Source organism: Elephas maximus, chromosome 3 (genome assembly GCF_024166365.1).
Source record: "Elephas maximus indicus isolate mEleMax1 chromosome 3, mEleMax1 primary haplotype, whole genome shotgun sequence".
NCBI classification, from domain to species: Eukaryota; Metazoa; Chordata; class Mammalia; order Proboscidea; family Elephantidae; genus Elephas; species Elephas maximus.
In genome coordinates this window covers 83,387,862-83,405,826 of record NC_064821.1, presented here as the reverse complement: position 1 = coordinate 83,405,826, position 17,965 = coordinate 83,387,862, and the positions used below count along the sequence as shown (strand labels likewise).

The following is a 17,965-nucleotide window of genomic DNA, read 5'->3' as shown; positions in this document are numbered from 1 at the left end:
ACATGCAAGATAAAATCTAAAGCTTGGAAAAGAGTTAACTGAATACGGAAGAGCATTCCAGACAAAAGATACAGCATATGCAAAGGCCCAGAGGAAAAGGGGACCCAGGGAAGAAGACGCCTGTGACTCAAGTGGAGTGAGGAGGAGATGAGGAGGGGGCAGGACCAGTGAAGAAGGTTTTGAAGACCATGCAAAGGAATTTAGTCTTTGTCTTAAGAGCAGTAGGAAGCCACTAAGAGGATTCAAACGGGCCAGGGCCCAGGGAGGTATGGACTAAAGCCTAGAGTAGATGACTTTGGAGTGCTGGTAGAGGGACAGGGATGTCTGGGGGAGGATGGGTTATGTAAATTAGAAGCCGGCAGAAGGTCTCAGAGGGGCCTTCTAAGTATTGTAAGTATTCCCTGTGCTTGAAGATTGGGTGCTGAGGATGGAGCCAGTGTTGGGGGATGCGGGATGTTCTTGTTCTATTCCAATAAGTGTGGGTTTAAGATGAGCTGTGTTCTTTACCATCCCCTCCCAGAGCTTTTTTACTTGCAGGTGTACATTGGGAATTGCCAAGAGGTCTGCATAGTAGGCAGTTTTCCCAGTGCATTTGACCATGGACCCACTTGTTGAGAAAGGCTGCAGGCAAAGGCACTCCTCAGAGATACTTGAGTTGAAAGGTGACTGGGTCTGATCCCAATATAATGACCCTGCCCTGGTGGCCTGCAACCTGGAATGAGATTAGACGTAGAGATACCTGATAGGAGACCATTGTAAGAAACACTTCAGCAGTCAGATCTGCGCCAATCTCTGTAGAGGTCCGGGGTACAGGACAGACAGGGAGGAAGTTCCAGGGCTTAGAGCTAGGCAAAGGTAGTCTCTTTTCATCTCTGTCTCCATTCCTGAGCCCTTTCTCCTGTCCCTGGCCCTCCGATACCTGCCTGCCCTGAGAATCCTGTGCCCTGGAAATATTCCAGGCCACAAATCAGGACCCCAAGATCTCTGGGCATACTGTAAACATAGATCCCATCACACAGGATAAAACGTCACCAGGATAAACACACCAGTGTGAAGGCCTCCACTAGTGTCCACAAAACAATGGCAGGACTGTAGTGAGGAATGGAGAACAAAGAAGAGGAGGGAATAAGGCTCCCGGATGCTTTCTTTGTCTTCGGCCATTGATTTGTTTAACGATAATTTGTCATTGTCCGGCACTGGACTAGACGCTGGGAACAGGGCGGCACGTGAGACAGACTCAGTGCCATCCCTCCTGGCCCTGGACTGCTTATGTCTGTGTTGCATTTAATTCCCCTGGCAACCCTGCTTCTGGCTAAGCCAGCCGAGTTTGGGGAAGGTGCAACAGCCAAAGGCAGGCAGCCCGGCTCAGAAATGCACCATGCACTACTGGGAGCGTCACCTAAGCTCTCTGAGTCTCCGTTTCCTTCTCTGTAAAAGAAGAACAACTCCACCTTCCATACAGGCAGGAGCGAGGGTCCAGTGAGACACCACACAGCGAGCTTCACCATGCCTCCTGTACATGGTGGCTTTCTTTTCTCATCCTTTCTTTTCCCCCCAGGACTGGACCAGGCCATTTCTGATAGTCTGTTTTTTCCCAAACTGGGAATTATACCCTCTCCCCCAGGACAATGCTATGTGCAATTCAGAGTGACAACCAAACATGATTTATTCATATTTAGGGACTCCTCAAGAATATTCAGTCAGATAAACCTTCAACATTAAGAAGCTAACATGATCAATTTTTTTTTTTTTTTTTAAGTTTCAGAGTTTAGGAAATTGGGAGCATGCTGATATTCTTGGTTTGCTTCAGGCAATAAGGGGTTGTGAGGGAAAGCCCTCACTGTGTGGCCAGAAAACCGGGCTGTGGTTCTGGCACACTGCCTGCTGCCTGTGTGGAGTACCTACCCCTTCTGAGCCTCAGTTTCTCCTCCTGCTAAGTGAGCATAATAACCCTTTCCTCCCAAGGTTGCTGGGAGAATTGAGTGAGGTACAAAAGCAGTTTATGGACTGAAAAGTGCTGGCCCTGAAAGTGTCTGCCTCCCTTGAGAGGCTCCACATCTATGCTTTAAAGTACTTACAGGCCCTCTGGGAAACTCACATTCTCCCGCAGTCCCTTCCACCTGGGACCACCCATCTGGCCTCTGGGAGACCCCAGCCATTCCTGACCCAGCTGTTTGGCTCCAACTGTCCTGTGGTTAGAGCATCAGCCTGCAGTTCTGGGAAGTCTCTTTCTCAGGCTGGGTCCCTGGGGGGTGAGCTGAGCCCCATTTGTGGGGGAGAAGACAAGGGCTGGGGAAGGGGCGGGAGGAGGGCCAGCCTGGGAGAAGTGAGATGAATGCCGTGTCGTATTTTTCAAATAGCTCCATGTCCACAAAGTTGAACCTGTGGTTTGGCCTTACATATTTTATATGTGTGTGTGTTCCTGGTACATTTCCTTCTCATTTTTAAAACCATACATAACAACAGGGACATTTAATCCATATGGTTCTGATTCCTTAACACTTCAATCATCCAAATGTTGTTTTGTAGGCTCTATCTCAGATCCCTTTACATGAGCTTTTAACTCCTTGTTTCTCCAGAGCATCAAGGCAGGGTCTCTGGGTGCAGCCTCCTCCTCTTCCAGGTTCCCCACTTCCCACCCAAAGTGGCTGGAGGCCTTGGCTGCCTCTGCTCCAGGCGCCAGCTGCTCAGGTCCTACCATCAGGGATAGGGGAGCCCAGTGGGAGAGCGCCACTTTCTGGTAGTGTGATCAAGGGCGAGTTAACCTCATGGAACCCTCCTTTCCTCACCTGTAAAAAGAGATAAACAATAAACACCTTAAAGGGTTGTTGGGGAAATTAAACGAGATAATGTGCATAAAGCCCTTATCCCAGAGACGAAGGTTTACCCTCCATCAGTGGAGACTTTCTGATGTTCCTCAGGGGCTGGACTGAGGTAAGGGAGGCCATGTTGGACAGCAGCACTTTTCCTGAGGAATCTTGAGGCAGCAGCACCAGGCAGAGCAGCTAAGTCCAGAGAAGCACAGAGGATAGATAGATACTACCAGTGGGAACCGGGGATTGAGGAAAGGACTGAGCAGTTAGCATGGTGGCCAAGAGGGCAAGAGGCAAATGGGCCTGATAGAAGGAGATGCATGGCCAGTACCTGGGGGAGTGGGGGAGGTCTGGGAGGGGAGTGGGCACACCCAGCATGCCCTGTTCTTGGTGCTTGCCCCAGCTGTGCCTGAAGGTGGGGGAGGGCCTTAAAGGACCAGATAGACCCCAAAGGGAGGAGACACAGAAAGGTGGCTCTTCCAGATGGAAGGGGCCTGGATTTCCCAGCTGGAGGCCGCCCACACATCCTGCCAAAGTACAGGCTCTGCAGGCCCTTTCACAGGTTCTCACACCTGCAGACACAAGCCTAACTTCTTAGCTGGAGTTCAGGGCCCAACCCAGCTGCACTTAACCTCTCCCTGCCCCTCCTTTTTCACTCTGTCCTCCCTTACTACAGGCCATTCTCAAACGCTCATCACTTTTTTTGTTTAATTTCATTTATTTTGTTGTTGCTGAGAATATACACAGCAAAACATCAGTTCAACAGTTTATACATGTACAATTCAGTGACATTGATTACATTCTTCGAGTTATGCAGCCATTCTCACCCTCTTTTTCTGAGTTGTTCCTCCTCCATTAACATAAACTCACTGCCCCTAAGGTTCTTATCTAATCTTTCAAGTTGCTGTTGTCAATTTGATCTCATATATGTAGGTCTCTGGTGGCATAGTGGTTAAGAGCTACGGCTGCTAACCAAAAGGTCAGCAGTTCAAATCCACCAGGTGCTCCTTGGAAACCCTATGGGGCAGTTCTACTCTGGGATAGGGTTGCTATGAGTCAGAATCGACTCCACAGCAGCAGGTTTTTTTTTTTTTTTTCATTCCAGCTCATGGCAACCATATGTATTTCAGAGTAGAACTACACTTCCATAGGGTTTTCAAGTCTATGACCTTTCAGAAACAAATTGCCATGCCTTTCTTCCGAGGCACCTCTAGGTGGCTTTGAACCACCAGCCTTTCAGTTACCAGTAGAGCACTTAACCATCTGTGCCACCCAGGGGACTTCTGAACATAACGCTCAAGGCAGACGTTCTTTACTAGTTAAGCTAAAGTATTGTTTCGTTTTAAGAGGATTTCAGGGGATATTTTTGGTTTTAGGCTTAAAGATTACCTCAGGGCAATAGTTTCAGGGGTTTATCTAGCCTCCATGTCTCCAGAAAGTCTGGAGTCCATGAGAATTTGAAATTCTGCTCTGGATTTTCCTCCTTTTGATCAGAATTCTTCCATAGACTCTTTGATGAAAATGTTCACTAATGGTAGCTGGGCACCATCCAGTTCTTCTGATCTCATGGCAAAGGAGGCAGTTGTTTATGGAGGCAATTAGCCACACATTCCATATCCTCCTCCTATTCCTGACTCTCCTTCTTTCTCTGTTGCTCAAGGTTAATAGAGACCAATAATTTTGCCTTGGATGGCCACTTGCAAGCTTTTAAGATCCCAGGCACTATGCAATAAATTAGGAGGTAGAACAGAAGCATTAAACACGTTATTAGGCCAATTAACTGAGATGTCCCATGAAACCATGACCCTAAACTTCCAAACCAAGGAATCAAATCCCCTGAGGTATTTGGTTGTACATAAGCAGCTTCTTTTAAGCTTATTTTTCCTCATCTACACTCTTTCTCCTGCCTTGATGGCCTTTTCCTGTCTTTTCCACTAATAAACCCGTCTTCAAAATCTGACTCAAATCACCTCCTCTGAGAAGCCTCTCTGGGAAGATTTGCAAATAATCAACCCTCCCTTTGAGCTCTTAGGACCTGTGCTGGGATCTGAGAGTGTGGGGACGGATAAGAGTCACCCCTGTTCAAGAGGTCATCATGCCTTGGCTGAGGCAGATCCGTATTTGATCCACCAGCTTTATGACACAGCAGAATGCAAACCAGAGATGGCAACAGCAGGGATCTGTGGCTGTTGGATGTGAGGTGGGGGGCCTGTTAGGAGGACACAGGATATTTGGGGTGGCACTGCTCCTAAAGGGGCCTCCCCATGCCAGAGGTCCGCTGGCCAGCTCAGATTAGGACTCCACCAGCGTCTGTGCCCAGAGAACAGGATTTGTTTCTCCAGCATTTCCAGACGGAGTGAATCCCAGACAGAGCTGCGTCTCTGGGACAGAAGAGCAGATGCTTAATCTAAAATTAGGCTGCTGCCTGTGACTTCATCTAGGCTGTAGGAACTGATCCACTTCTTGCATCTGTCAGTGTGTGGTGGAGGCAAAGCAGAGCCCCTGCCTCCCTACAGAGGCCAAGAGGCGGTTAGAAGAGCCAGTGGGGGAGCCAGCACGCTACAGTCTACTTGGAGTGCTTTCCTGATCTTTACCTGGTTGAATTCTCACAAACCCTCTGAGAGGGAGGTGAATGAGGTGTAGGGACATGGGGGGCAGCCCCCACCCTTCAGAAGCTTGGTCCGTCTGACTCTGGCTTTGAAGCTTTTCCTTCTTTGCCAGATGACAGCTGAGAGGTTAAATAATCTGCCCAGTGTCGCCCTGCCAGTAAGTGTCTGATCAGGTCTGGAGCCCAATGCCAAATTCAGGGAGAAAGAGAACAGGCCCATAGGAGTGAAGCAAGTAGGAGCTGGGGTTTCAGGCAGAAACAGAGGAGGGATGGCAACCAAGGAAAATCTCTTCCCACCCCTTCTTTGTCTGCCGTTCCCTCCTCCATTCAGGCGTCTTCTGGCTTTCCCATTGCCTTCCCCAGCTGGGTCCTGCTTTCCAGGAAGAATGCAAGCCAATCCCACAGTCATTGCCTTCATTCATCACACCTCAAGCCACAGTCCTTACAATGGCCTGCAAGACCCTGTGTAATATGCCTGGCACTCTCCTACCTCAGAGCCTTTGCACTACCAGTTCCCTTTGCCTGTAAAAGCCCTGCCCAAATATTTGCATGACTTACTTCCTCAACTGCTGCAAGAGTTGTTTAAATGCCACCTTCTCAATGAGCCCTGCTCTAACCAGCCTACTTAAACTTGCAACCCACCTCCCACTCCTGCATCCCTGACCCCATCACACTGTTCAATCTTGTTCCCATTTTACTGCTAATATATTATTCAATTTACTCACTTATTGTGTTTCTTGTTTATTGTCTTATTTTCCTTCTAGAATGCAAGCTGTACAGGGCAGAGCTTTTTGTCCATGCTGTTCACTGTTATACTCCAAGTCCTTAGAATAGGTAGGTGTTCATTGAACATGTGTTGAGAGGACACGTGAATCTGAGGGAAACAGAAGGACCTGGACCCAGGGGCAGCATGCTACCCTTGCTACTGGTCATGGCCTTGGAGACAGGGGTCCTGCTGCCAGGACTGCCTCTGTGTCCTCCCTGGGCCTCTGTTAGCTCATCCAGCAAGTGGGACTGATGGTACCTGCCCTGCCTCTCAGAGCCTTGGAGATGCCATGAGGGTATGGATGTGATCATGCCCAACACTATAAATAAAAACAAAAACAAAAAGGAGCCCTTGAGTTGATTCCAGCTCATGGCAACCACATGTATTTCAGAGTAGAACTACACTTCCATAGGGTTTTCAAGTCTATGACCTTTCAGAAACAAATTGCCATGCCTTTCTTCCTAGGTGGGTTAGAACCACCAGCCTTTCAGTTAGTAGAGGGGTACTTAACCATTTGTGCCACCCAGGGACTTCTTAACACTATCAAGGGCTACATAAATAAATGTGAGGTATCCAGTTGTTCAGTCAGCATCACTGAATACAGAACCTACTGGGTTCTAGGCCTCATACTGGGTACTAGAGGTTCACAGAAGAGGGATGCTCAGTGTCATGTGCAAAGAGGTACTCCCAGGTGAGTGAGGCTACCCCAGATGTGAGGAGGTGGGACGTGCCCACCCACTTCAGAGAGTTGTTGGAGAAGTGGGACTCCACAAAAGGAATGTGGGGACCTCATCCATGGAAGAGGGGATCCAGGGAATTTGTGCTCTAGCCCTACTCCCACCCCCAACGGCTATGCATCCTTCACCTCCCAGTCCAGACACCAGATGGTCTGCCACCAATTCCACGTGCCTGCCTTTCTCACCTTCCTCACCCAGGCCCCTGGCCCTTCTAGTCCACCTGGAACAGTGCCAGCAACAGCCAGCCTGCCTTAGGCGGTCACTGATGCTGCTCCCAAGCTCCCCTGACCATCCCTTTCTAAGTGCCAGAGGGGCCAGGTGCCCCAGGACACTTGCTGGGATTCTCATACTCCAGTTCAGAGGTCTCAGGTGGGAGTGGCAGTGGTAAGGTCAGAGAGTCAGCAGAAAGTCCTGGAGCAAGACAGCCCTCAGAGAGCTTGTTTCCAGGCTGGAAGACAGGTGGCTGATGAATGTTAAAAGCCTGGAGTTCCTGAAGGATCCATGAGGGTTTCACCTGCACTCCCAGGTAGATAGACAGATACTGCCAAATTCCAAAGCTACGAGAAGCACAAGAAGAAAATCTACCCAGGGTCCCTGCTAACTGAGCACCTATGAGGTACCAGGCATACACCCTCAGAGCTCTCCCAAACTAGTAGGGGGTCAGACACAAATAGTTTACGATAACACATTATAAATGGTTTGATGGTATATGCAAAGCAAGTTATAGGAACACTGATAAATTGGATAGATATAGACAGACAGAGAGACAGACACAGACAGACAGACAAACAGACAGACAGACAGATAGATAGTTGCCATTGAGTCAACCCTGACTCATGGCAATCTTATGTATGACAGAAAGAAATATTGCCTGGTCCTGTGTCACTGTCACAATTGTCAGCATGTTCGACTTCATCATTGCAGCTTTTGTGCCAATCCATCTCACCAAGGGTCTCATACCCTTGCTGGCCCGCTACTTCACCAAACATGATGTCCTCCTCCAGCGAATGATCCCTCCTGATGATGTGGTCCAAAGGCAGTTAGTCAGGCAGTGTTCTGTTGGCTTTCACTGGCTAATCATCAGAATTAGATCATCAGGCCTTTCTTCCTAGTCTGTCTTAGTCTGGAAACTCTACTTGTGATGGTTGAAGTTGTGTATCAACTTGGCTAGGCCATGATTCTCAGTGGCTTGGCAGTTAAGTAATGATGTAATTTGGCAGTCATGTAATGATGTAGTCATCCTCCATGGTGTGATCTGATGCAATCAGCCAATCAGTTGTAAAGGAAGTTTCCCTGGGGGTGTGGCTTGCATCCTATACATATATATATGGATGTTCTGGCAAAGCTCATTTGCTTATTCTGGATCCTACAATTCCTGGAATTTGTTGGCATGTGAGCCAGTAGCCTGCTGTCTTACCTGCCAGTCTTGGGTTTCTCAGCCTCCACAGTCCATGAACCAGCAGCCTGCCGTCTGACCCGCTAATTTTGGGTTCGTCAGCCCCTGCAGCCATGTGAGTCAGAAGGAGCCTCCAGCCTGATGCCTGACCCATGAACTTGGGACTTTCCAGCCTCTACAACCATGCCATTTCCTTGAGATAAACCTCTTTCTCTGTCTTTCTCCCTCTCCCTCTCTCTCTCTCTCTGTGTATATATGTATATATATTTATTTATGTATACACTAGTTTTTCTTCTCTAGAAAACCCAGCTTAAGACACTTGGTACTGGGATTATTCTAGAGAAACAAAATCACAGAGAATGAGTTTTTTAAATTGGTTATCAAGTCTGACTAACCCATGACGTGTGGTGGCAATATTAATGCATAAAATATCACCACCAATAGGTCAGGTATTCGTGAAAAGCAAGGCTCTGGGTGATCACATGTTTGGTATTTTTCTACAATTTTGTCAGAATGAGAAGTATAGGGAAACTGATTGCTTGGTCCTACATTTGCTAGACACAGTGGTGAAAGAAAGAGATGAGCTCAGGGCTTCAGAGCCACAGCTCAAGCACCACATGAAATACCTCAAAGTTGCCACATGTGCCCTGAAAGAAAGCCTTATTTCTGGTAGTAACAGCTGATATTGTCGAAAACCAAACAGAGTCTTATGGTAAGAGTGGCCGAATTGCAATGTCAATTGAATTCCCAATTTCAAATAGTGTCTCAAGTTAAAGTGAAGATATCGATTGGGAAGAAATGGGATTCTAAAACTTGGAATGGAGACATATGGGCAGATAATCAGGAAACTGGGGACACTGATTCCATTGAATCACTCCTGCCAACAGAACCAGCACTTTTATTCCCATCTGAGGAGTCACTCCGTCTTTGTCTGCTAAGCCGCCCTCCCCAGTAAAACCATTAACACTTCCACTCCCATCTAATGAGGTTAAACCAGCTGTGCCTGAAGAGTCTTTGTCTGAGATAAAACCTGAGGTGGCGCCTGGGGCGTTGCCTGGGACATTGCCTAAGATAGATGCCTTACAAGACACTGCTGAATGGTCCCAGGGCCCGCCCCCACCACCCATTTTTGCTTCTAGACCTATAACTAGACTTAGGTCCCAGTGAGCCCCAAAAGGAGCGTACAAAGTGTGGCCCAGGAGGAGCTACATTACATTCCAAGAGAACTGCTTGAATTTCATAATATGTAAAAACAGAAACCTGGGAAATATGTGTGGGAATGGCTATTAAGGGTGTGAGATAATGGTGCAAGGAACATAAAGATGGGTCAGTCAGAGTTTATTAATATGGGCCTGAAATGGGTTCACTAAGCAGATTCTTCATTCAGTGTTTCAGCTTGAGAGGTTAGGAAAGGATCTAATAGTTTACTTGGTTGGGCCACTGAAGCATGAATTACCCAGTGGCCTACACTAAATCAGAATGAAGTACCAGACCTGCCTTGGCATACTGTAGAAGAAGGTATCCAAAAAAAAAAAAGGCGTAGGGAAATTGGCAAGTCAGAGTGGATTTATCAGGTTAGAGACACATACCCACGTGTGAAGTACGCAGAGGACACACCTTTTACCGTAACAGTGAGGAACAATTTGTGAAGGGAGCATCAGCATCCTTGAAGACCACTGTGACTGCTATTTTGTGTAAGCCTGATGTGACAGTGGGAACTGCCCTAACTAAATTAAGACACCTAAGTACAATGGGGCTGATTGTACCCCATAGTGGTAGGGGCCAACTAGTGGCACTCAACAACAACAAAGTGGGTGTGGTTACCATGGTGGAGAGTGGAGTTAAAGCAGTAATCAGAATAGTCTGACTGATATGGACTTATGGCATTGGCTACTTAGTCACAGCCCTAGGAGTGAAGTAGATAGGAAATCTACTAAATATTTATTCAATCTGTGCAAGTGGAAGAATTCTAGTTTAAGCAAATGGCAGTCTAACTTGAATCACCAGAATAGAAAGTCATGCCCCTCAGTCAATTCCCAGACACGAGCCAGTTTACAGACCCACAACCCCTTGAACATAGGGGAGGTTGGGCCCCTTTGAAGAAGGGCCCCATGACACGGCCAAAATTTTATAGTGTTTATCTTTCTCCTAGCCTTCCCCAAAGGAATCTATGGCCTTTTACAATAGTAAATGTTTACTGGGGAAAATGAAATAATCAGACTTCAGGGGGATTACTGGATACTGGCTCTGAACTGACACTAATTCCCAAGGACCCAAAGCATCACTGTGGTCCACCAGTCAGAGTAGGGGCATATGGAAAAGGTCAGGTTATTAATGGAGTCTTAGCTCAGGTTCATCTCACAGTGGGTCCAGTGGTCCCTGAACCCATCCTGTAGTGATTTCCCCAGTCCAAGAATGCATAATTGGAATGAATATACTCAGCAACTGGCAGAACCCCACGTTGGATCCCTGACATGAAAAGTAAGGGCTACTATGGTAGGAAAAGCCAAGTGGAAGCCATTAGAACTGCCTCTACCTAGGGAAATAGTAAACTAAACCAAAAGCACTGCATTCCTGGAGGAATTGCAGAGATTACTACCACCATCAAGGACTTGAAGGATGAAGGGGTGGGGATTTTCACCACATCCTCATTCAACTTACCTATTTGTCCTATGCAAAAAACAGATGGATCTTATAGAATGACGGTGGATTGTTGTAAACTTAACCAGGTGGTGACTCCAGTTGCAGCTGCTGTTCCAGATGTGGTTTCATTGCTTGAGCAAGTTAATATATCTCCTTGTACCTGGTATGCAGCTATTGTTCTGGCCAATGCCTTTTCTTGGATTCCAGTTTCAAAGGAACACCAGAAGTAGTTCGCCTTCAGCTGGCAAGGCCAGCAATACACTTTCACTGTCCTACCTCAGAGGTATATCAACTGTCCATCCCTATGTCATAATTTAGTCCACGAGGACCTTAATTACCTTTTTCTTCCACAAGAAGTCACACTAGTCTATTACATTGATGACATCATGCTGATTGGACCTAGTAAGAAAGAAGTGTCAGTAACTCTGGACTTATTGTTGAAACATTTTTGTGCTAAAGGGTGAGAAATTGATCTCACAAAAATTCAAGTCCTTCCCACCTCAGTGAAATTTCTAGGAATTCACTGGTGTATGGCATGTTGAGATATTCCTTCTATAATGAAGGATAAGGTGTTGCATCTGGCTACTCTTACGACTAAAAAAGGAGGCACTGGTGGGCCTGTTTGAATTTTGAAGGCAACATATCTCTCATTTGGGTGTGCTACTCTGACCTATTTATCAAGTGATTGAAAAAGCTACTAGTTTTGAGTGGAGCCCAGAAAAGGAGAACGGTCTGCAACAGGTTCAGACTGTCATGAAAGCCGCTCTGCCACTTGGGCCATATGATCTGGCTGATCCAGTGGTGTTGAAAGTGTCAGTGGCAGATAGAGATGCTGTATGGAATCTTTGGCAGGCCCCTATTGGTGAATCACAGTGCTGACCCTTAGGATTTTGGAGTAAAGGACTGCCATTCTCTGCAGGTAACTGCTCTCCTTTTGATAAACAGCTTTTGGGTTATTACTGGGCCTTAGTAGAGACTGAGAGCTTACCCATGGGCCACCAAGTCACCATGTGGCCTGAGCTGCTCATCATGAACTGAGTGTAGTCTGACTCACAAAGTCATAAAGTTGGACATGCACAGCAGTACTCCATCATTAAACAGAAGCGGTATATATGAGATCAAGCTTGAGCAGGACCTAAGGGCAAAAGTAAGTTGCAGGAGGAAGTGGCCCAAGTGCTCATGGTCTCCATTCCTGCCACATTACCTGCCTTCTCTCAGTCTGTACCTATGGCCTCATGGGGAGTTCCTTCTTGAGGAAGAGAAAACTCTTTCCTGGTTTACAGCAAAAAAGTGGACAGCAGCAGCACTGCGACCCCTTTCTGGGATTCCCCTGAAGGACAGTGGTGAAGGAAAATCCTCCCAATGGGCAGAACTTTGAGCAGTGCACATGGTTGTTCACTTTGCATGGAAGGAGAAATGGCCAGATATTTGATTGTATACTGATTAATGTGCTGTGGCCAATGGTTTGACTTATCAGGGACTTGGAAGCAACATGTCTGGAGAATTGGTGACAAGGAAGTATGGGGAAGAGATGTGTGGATAGACCTCTCTGAATGGGCCAAAGAAGTGAAGATATTTGTGTCTCATGTGACTACTCACACAAAGGGTGACTTTCTGAGAGGAGAATTTTAACCATCAAATGGAGAGGATGATGCATTCTGTGGAAACCAATCATCCTCTTTCCTCGGCTGCTCCCATCATTGCCCAATGGGCTTATAAACAAAGTGGCCATGGTGGCAGGGGTGGAGGCTATGCATGGGCTCAGCAATTAGGACTTCCACTCACCAAGGCTGACTTGGCTGCAACCAATGATGAGTGCTCAATCTGCCAGCAGCAGAGGGTAACACAGAGTCCTTGATACGGAACCATTACCCAGCAACTTGGTGGCAGGTTGATTACATTGGACTGCTTCCATCATGGAAAGCACAGTGTTTTGTTCTTACTGGGATAGAGATTTACTTTGGGTATGGATTTGCCTTCCCTGCATGAAGTGTTTCTGCCAAAACTATCATCCATGGACTCACAGAATGCCTTATTCACCATCATGGTATCACACAGCATCGCCTTGGATCAAGGGACTCACTCACAGCAAATGAAGTATGGCAGTGGGCCCATGCTCATAAAATTCATTGGTCTCACCATGTTCCCCATTATCCTGAAGCAGAACGATGGAATGGCCTTCTAAAGACACAATTATGGTACCAATAGGTGGCAACACTTTGCAGGGTTAGGGCTATGTTCTCTCAGAGGCTGTATATACTCTAAATCAGCATCCAATATATGGTACTCTTTCTCCCATACCCAGGACTCATGGTTCCAGAAATCAAGGGGTGCATTGGGAGTGGCACCACTCACTATTACCCCTAGTGACCCACTCACAAAATTTTTGCTTCCTGTCCCCACAAGTCTATGCTCTGTGGGTCTAGAGGTCTAGTTTCAAAAGGAGGAATTCTTCCACCTGGAGAGCCAACACCGATTCCATTGAACTGGAAGTTAAGAATGCCACCCAGCCACTTTGGGCTTCTCATGCCTCTGGATCAGCAGGCAAAGAAGGAAGTTACCATATTGACTGGTGTGATTGACCCTGACTACTAAGGGGAAATTGGATTGATATTGCATAATGGAGGTAAAAAAGAGTATGTCTGGAATACAGGAGATCCCTTTGGCGTCTGTTAGTATTACCATGCCCTGTGATTAAAGTCAACAGAAAACTACAACAACGCAATTCCAACATGACTGCTAATGGGCCAGACCCTTCAGGAATGAAGTTTTGAGTGACCCCACCAGGCAAAGAACCACAACCAACTGAGGTGCTTGGGGCTTGCCAGCCCTTCAACAACCTGAGCCATTTCCTTGAGATAAATCTCTTTCTCTCAATCTCTCTCTCTATGCCCAGTGCCATTGAGTCGATTCCAACTCATAGTGACCCTATAGGACAGAGTAGAACTGCCCCATAGAGTTTTCAAGGAGTGCCTGGAGGATTTGAACTGCTGACCCTTTGGTTAGCAGCCGTAGCACTTAACCACTATGCCACCAGGGTTTCCATTCTCTCTCTATATGATTTGTTTATTTATAGTTATATATTAAAAAAAAAAAACAAAAACTAAGCCTGTTGCCGTCAAGTCAATTCTGACTCATAGCAACCCTATAGGATAGAGTAGGACTGCCCCATTAGGGTTTCCAAGGAGCAGCTGGTGGATTCGAACTACTGACCTTTTGGTTAGCAGCCTGACCTTTTAACCACTGCACCACCAGGGCTATATATACATATATATATATATACACACATATACATATAAAATCCATTTATATATATACTTCCTTGATTTTTCTTTTCTAGAAAATCCAGCCTAAAACACCTCTGAAACCTGTGCATCATGGGTGACCTTGCTGGTATTTGAAATACCAGTGGCATAGCTCCCAGCAGCATAGCAACACACAAGCCACCATGGTACAGCACACTGACAGATGAGTGGTGGAGGAGTATTTATAGGGGACATTTAATTCTGATGAGGATAGAAGCTGGTGAGGAGAAACTAAGAACAAAAGGACATATGAAGGACACATTATAGAATGAGTCTGCTAAATAGTAAAGGAAAATTATTAGGGGAAATGAAGGGAAGGGTGGATGGGTGGATAGGAGAGGAAGGAAGGCCATTCCAGTAGAAGGAACAGCATGATCAAAGGCATGGGGTATGACAATTATTGTTTGGGGAACAGTGTACTGTCCTTCACAGGGCCAGGCCCTTCCCTGGACATGAACCCCATGTGGAAATTCCCAAGGCCAAGGGATGGAGGGTGGGAGTTCTCCCCTCTTGCCTTGAGAGGTCAGAAAATCTGGCATGTGAGGGGAGGTTGGCAGGGGGGTACGGTAGGGGGAGCGAGACCATTTTTAGATTTCTTTGTTGTTACTGGATGGAGGCTCCTAAAAATGGGCTTCAGACCAGCCCCCACCCTTTTCCGTAGTTATCTCTCCTTTCCACATCTTCTGCATTGTTATGGATTGAATTGTGTCCCCCCAAAAATGTGTGTCAACTTGGCTAGGCTGCACATGATTGTCCACCATTTTGTGATCTTTTTTTGTGTTGTAAATCCTACCTCTATGTTGTTAATAAGCCGGGATTAGCAGCACTTATATTAATGATTCAGGACTCAATCTACAAGGCTGTGTCTCAAGTCAATCTCTTTTGAGACATAAAAGAGAGGAGCAAGCAAAGAAACATGAGGACCTCATATCACCAAGAAACAAGAGCCAGGAGAATAGTGCGTCCTTTAGACCCAGGGTCTTTGTGCTGAGAAGCTCCTTGACTGGGGAAGACTGATGACAGGGACCTTTCCCCAGAGCCAAAAGAGAGAGAAAACCTTCCCCTGGACTTGGCACCCTGAATTCGAACTTTTAGGCTCCTAGACTGTGAGAGAATAAATTCCTCTTTGTTAAAGCCATCAACTTGTGGTATTTCTGTTGTAGCAGCACTAGATAACTAAGACATGCATTATTCACCATTTGTATTCACTTTTAGCATAGTTATTTTTCTCAAATGGGAACAGTCTCTCTGGAGCCAGACTGTTAGATGTCTGAGTGCAGAATTTGCACCTCATTTGTCTTTCTTTGGGATTCTTTCTCACCCGTAACCCTAGCCCCTCAACCTGGGATGGTTTCATGGGTGATATCAATCATTGTTGGATGAAAGCCACCCAAGAGAAGGTTTGAAGGCCATCCCAGAAGTTGTCTCTCCCTGTTCCTGCTCCCAGAACTGTTTTTCTTGTCATATCTGTTACTGTTTACCTTGTCTTAGTTTTTATAGAAAAAACCCAAACCCACTGCCGTAGAGTCGATTCCAACTCACAGCAACTCCAAGGTTTCCAAGGCTATAAATCTCTATGGAAGCAGACTGCAACTTCTTTCTCCTGTGGAAGTGTTTATAGAGTATGATTTAATTCTAATTTTCCCCTTTCCTCACTTTGTGAACTATTGGCAAGGATTAAATCTTATTCCTCATAATATCCCACAAAGAGCTTCAGTGGAGGAAGGACTTCTTTTATTGAGCATTACCACATACCAGCTTCTGCTTTCAATACATAAAATGCATTTTCTCCTTTAATTTCACCCCTTAATCTTCACAACCCTTCTCTAAGATGTGGTATCCTCGCCATTGCACAGCTGTGAAAACTGAGGCTGAGAAGTTAAGCGGCTAGTAAGTGTCAGATCCAGGGCCTGAGCCCAGGTCTGCCTTAATCCAAGCCTTGGAAGTTGATGCACTACTGCTTCACCTCCCCTTGGTGAGCACAAAGCCCTGTGCAGAGTAAATATTTGTTGTTACTGATGAGCTTGCAGGTCAGTACCTTGGCTTGGGGAAAACCTGTTCTCACAGCTGCCAAGGGAGTGTGGCTTGACTAAGCTTCTGGTTTCCTGGAACCAAAGGCCCTGCCCTCCACACCTGGAGCCCCCTGGGCCCTGTGGGAGTCCCCAGAAACCCTGGTGAAAAGCAAGAAAGAGGCAGACTCAGGGCTCAGCCTGGGCCAAAGTCTTAGCCCAAAGTGTGGCAAGTGAGGATGCTTTTGTCATTTGGGGAAAATTAGCCAGTGCGCTGGAGGCCAGCTGGCCGCTTGTAGTTGTCGTTTATTGGATGGGATGGCTGGAGGGGCAGCAGTTCTGTCCTTCAGCCCACTCTGAGTACCAGTAGAGTCCCTGGTGCTAAGACGTGGCCATGTACGGAGATGCAGAATCTACAGGGGTAACAGATACATGAACAAATGACTGCTGTCAGTGGGACAGCAGCCAGGACCGGCTATGCCAAATGCTGGCTCATGGGAAAGGAAATAACCAATGCTACTTGGGGGACCAGGGAAGCCCTCATAAGGGAAGGAGCCTCCTAGCTGGCCTGGCAGGCTGAGTGGGAGCCAGCCAAGCAGTACAAGGAACTACACGATCAAAATGGACATGACAGGTTCAGGAACAGTGAGAAGTTTCATTTGGTGGGATCATAGGGTGAAAGGCGATGGTGCAGAGAAAGGGAGGTAAACTGAGGCTCAATTATTAAAGGCACTAATAGGCATGATGGGTTAGCTGGGCAGGTGCACAACTGGATTTGTTTTAGAGAGTTCCACCAGTGTGGAGAATAGATTGGAGGGGGAAGCTGGGCAGAGAGACCAGGGAGAAGGCTATTGTAATAGGGGGATGATGCTGGCCTGAACTGGGGCTGCAGGGATGGAGAAGGAATTTTGGCTTCAGGTTTGAGATGATGAGTGGCTCCCATTAATGAAGATAAGCTGTATGGGAGGAGTAGGATTCTCATGCAATATACTATGTAAGGTCACAATACGGGAGTAAAGTAATAATCGCTACTGTTTACTGAGCACCTACTATGTGCTCAGTACTCTTATCCAAGGCCTATTGTATTATCTTGTTAAATCTTCACAGCAACCCTGTGGGATGAGGAATTCAAGATCAGCAACGTCAAGTAACACGCGCAAAGTCACACTAGGTAAGTGCAAGGCTGGGGTCTAAATCCAGGTCTGTGTGGCTGCAAGGCCCCTGCTATTACCCACAGCATCAGGGTAAAGATGAAGCAAGCGTCTGACTGAGTCAGGAAGCTGGAAACACAGTCCTCAGGCTGGGGAGAGAGGTTGGAGCTGAGTCCACTGGGACCCCAGGAGGTGATCTCCAAAAACTGTAAGAGCCTCTAGGTCTCTTTCCCAGGAGAGAAACAAATGCCTGTGTGAGAAGTCAGGTCTGAAGCTTCATGTGTGCAACAGATCTGTCGAGAGCACATGCAGACACGTATGTATATACACACACACACACACACAAGCAAATATAAAATAACACAAAGCTTTCATGTCTAGGAAATCATAGCCATAGGCAGGCGGGAGGGGTTAAGGAGGGAAATGGTAGGTTGATAAGTCAGTACAAGACCTAAACATAAATAACCTGGAGAGCCCATTGTGTGGGTTGCTCACCCCCTCCCTGAAAATTCTCCCAAGAACACTGTGGAAGTCCCC

General features: G+C 46.8%; 1 long non-coding RNA gene across 1 annotated transcript in view; it reads left to right on the top strand.

Annotated features, from left to right (window-relative positions):
* The window catches only part of LOC126072968 (uncharacterized), a 318,089-nt gene extending 300,687 nt beyond the window's left edge, over positions 1 to 17,402 (top strand). Inside the window, exon 3 of the long non-coding RNA XR_007516623.1 lies at positions 17,385 to 17,402. This is a non-coding gene — a long non-coding RNA (uncharacterized LOC126072968). The remainder of the gene's footprint in view (positions 1 to 17,384) is intronic.
* Positions 17,403 to 17,965: the final 563 nt, after the last annotated feature.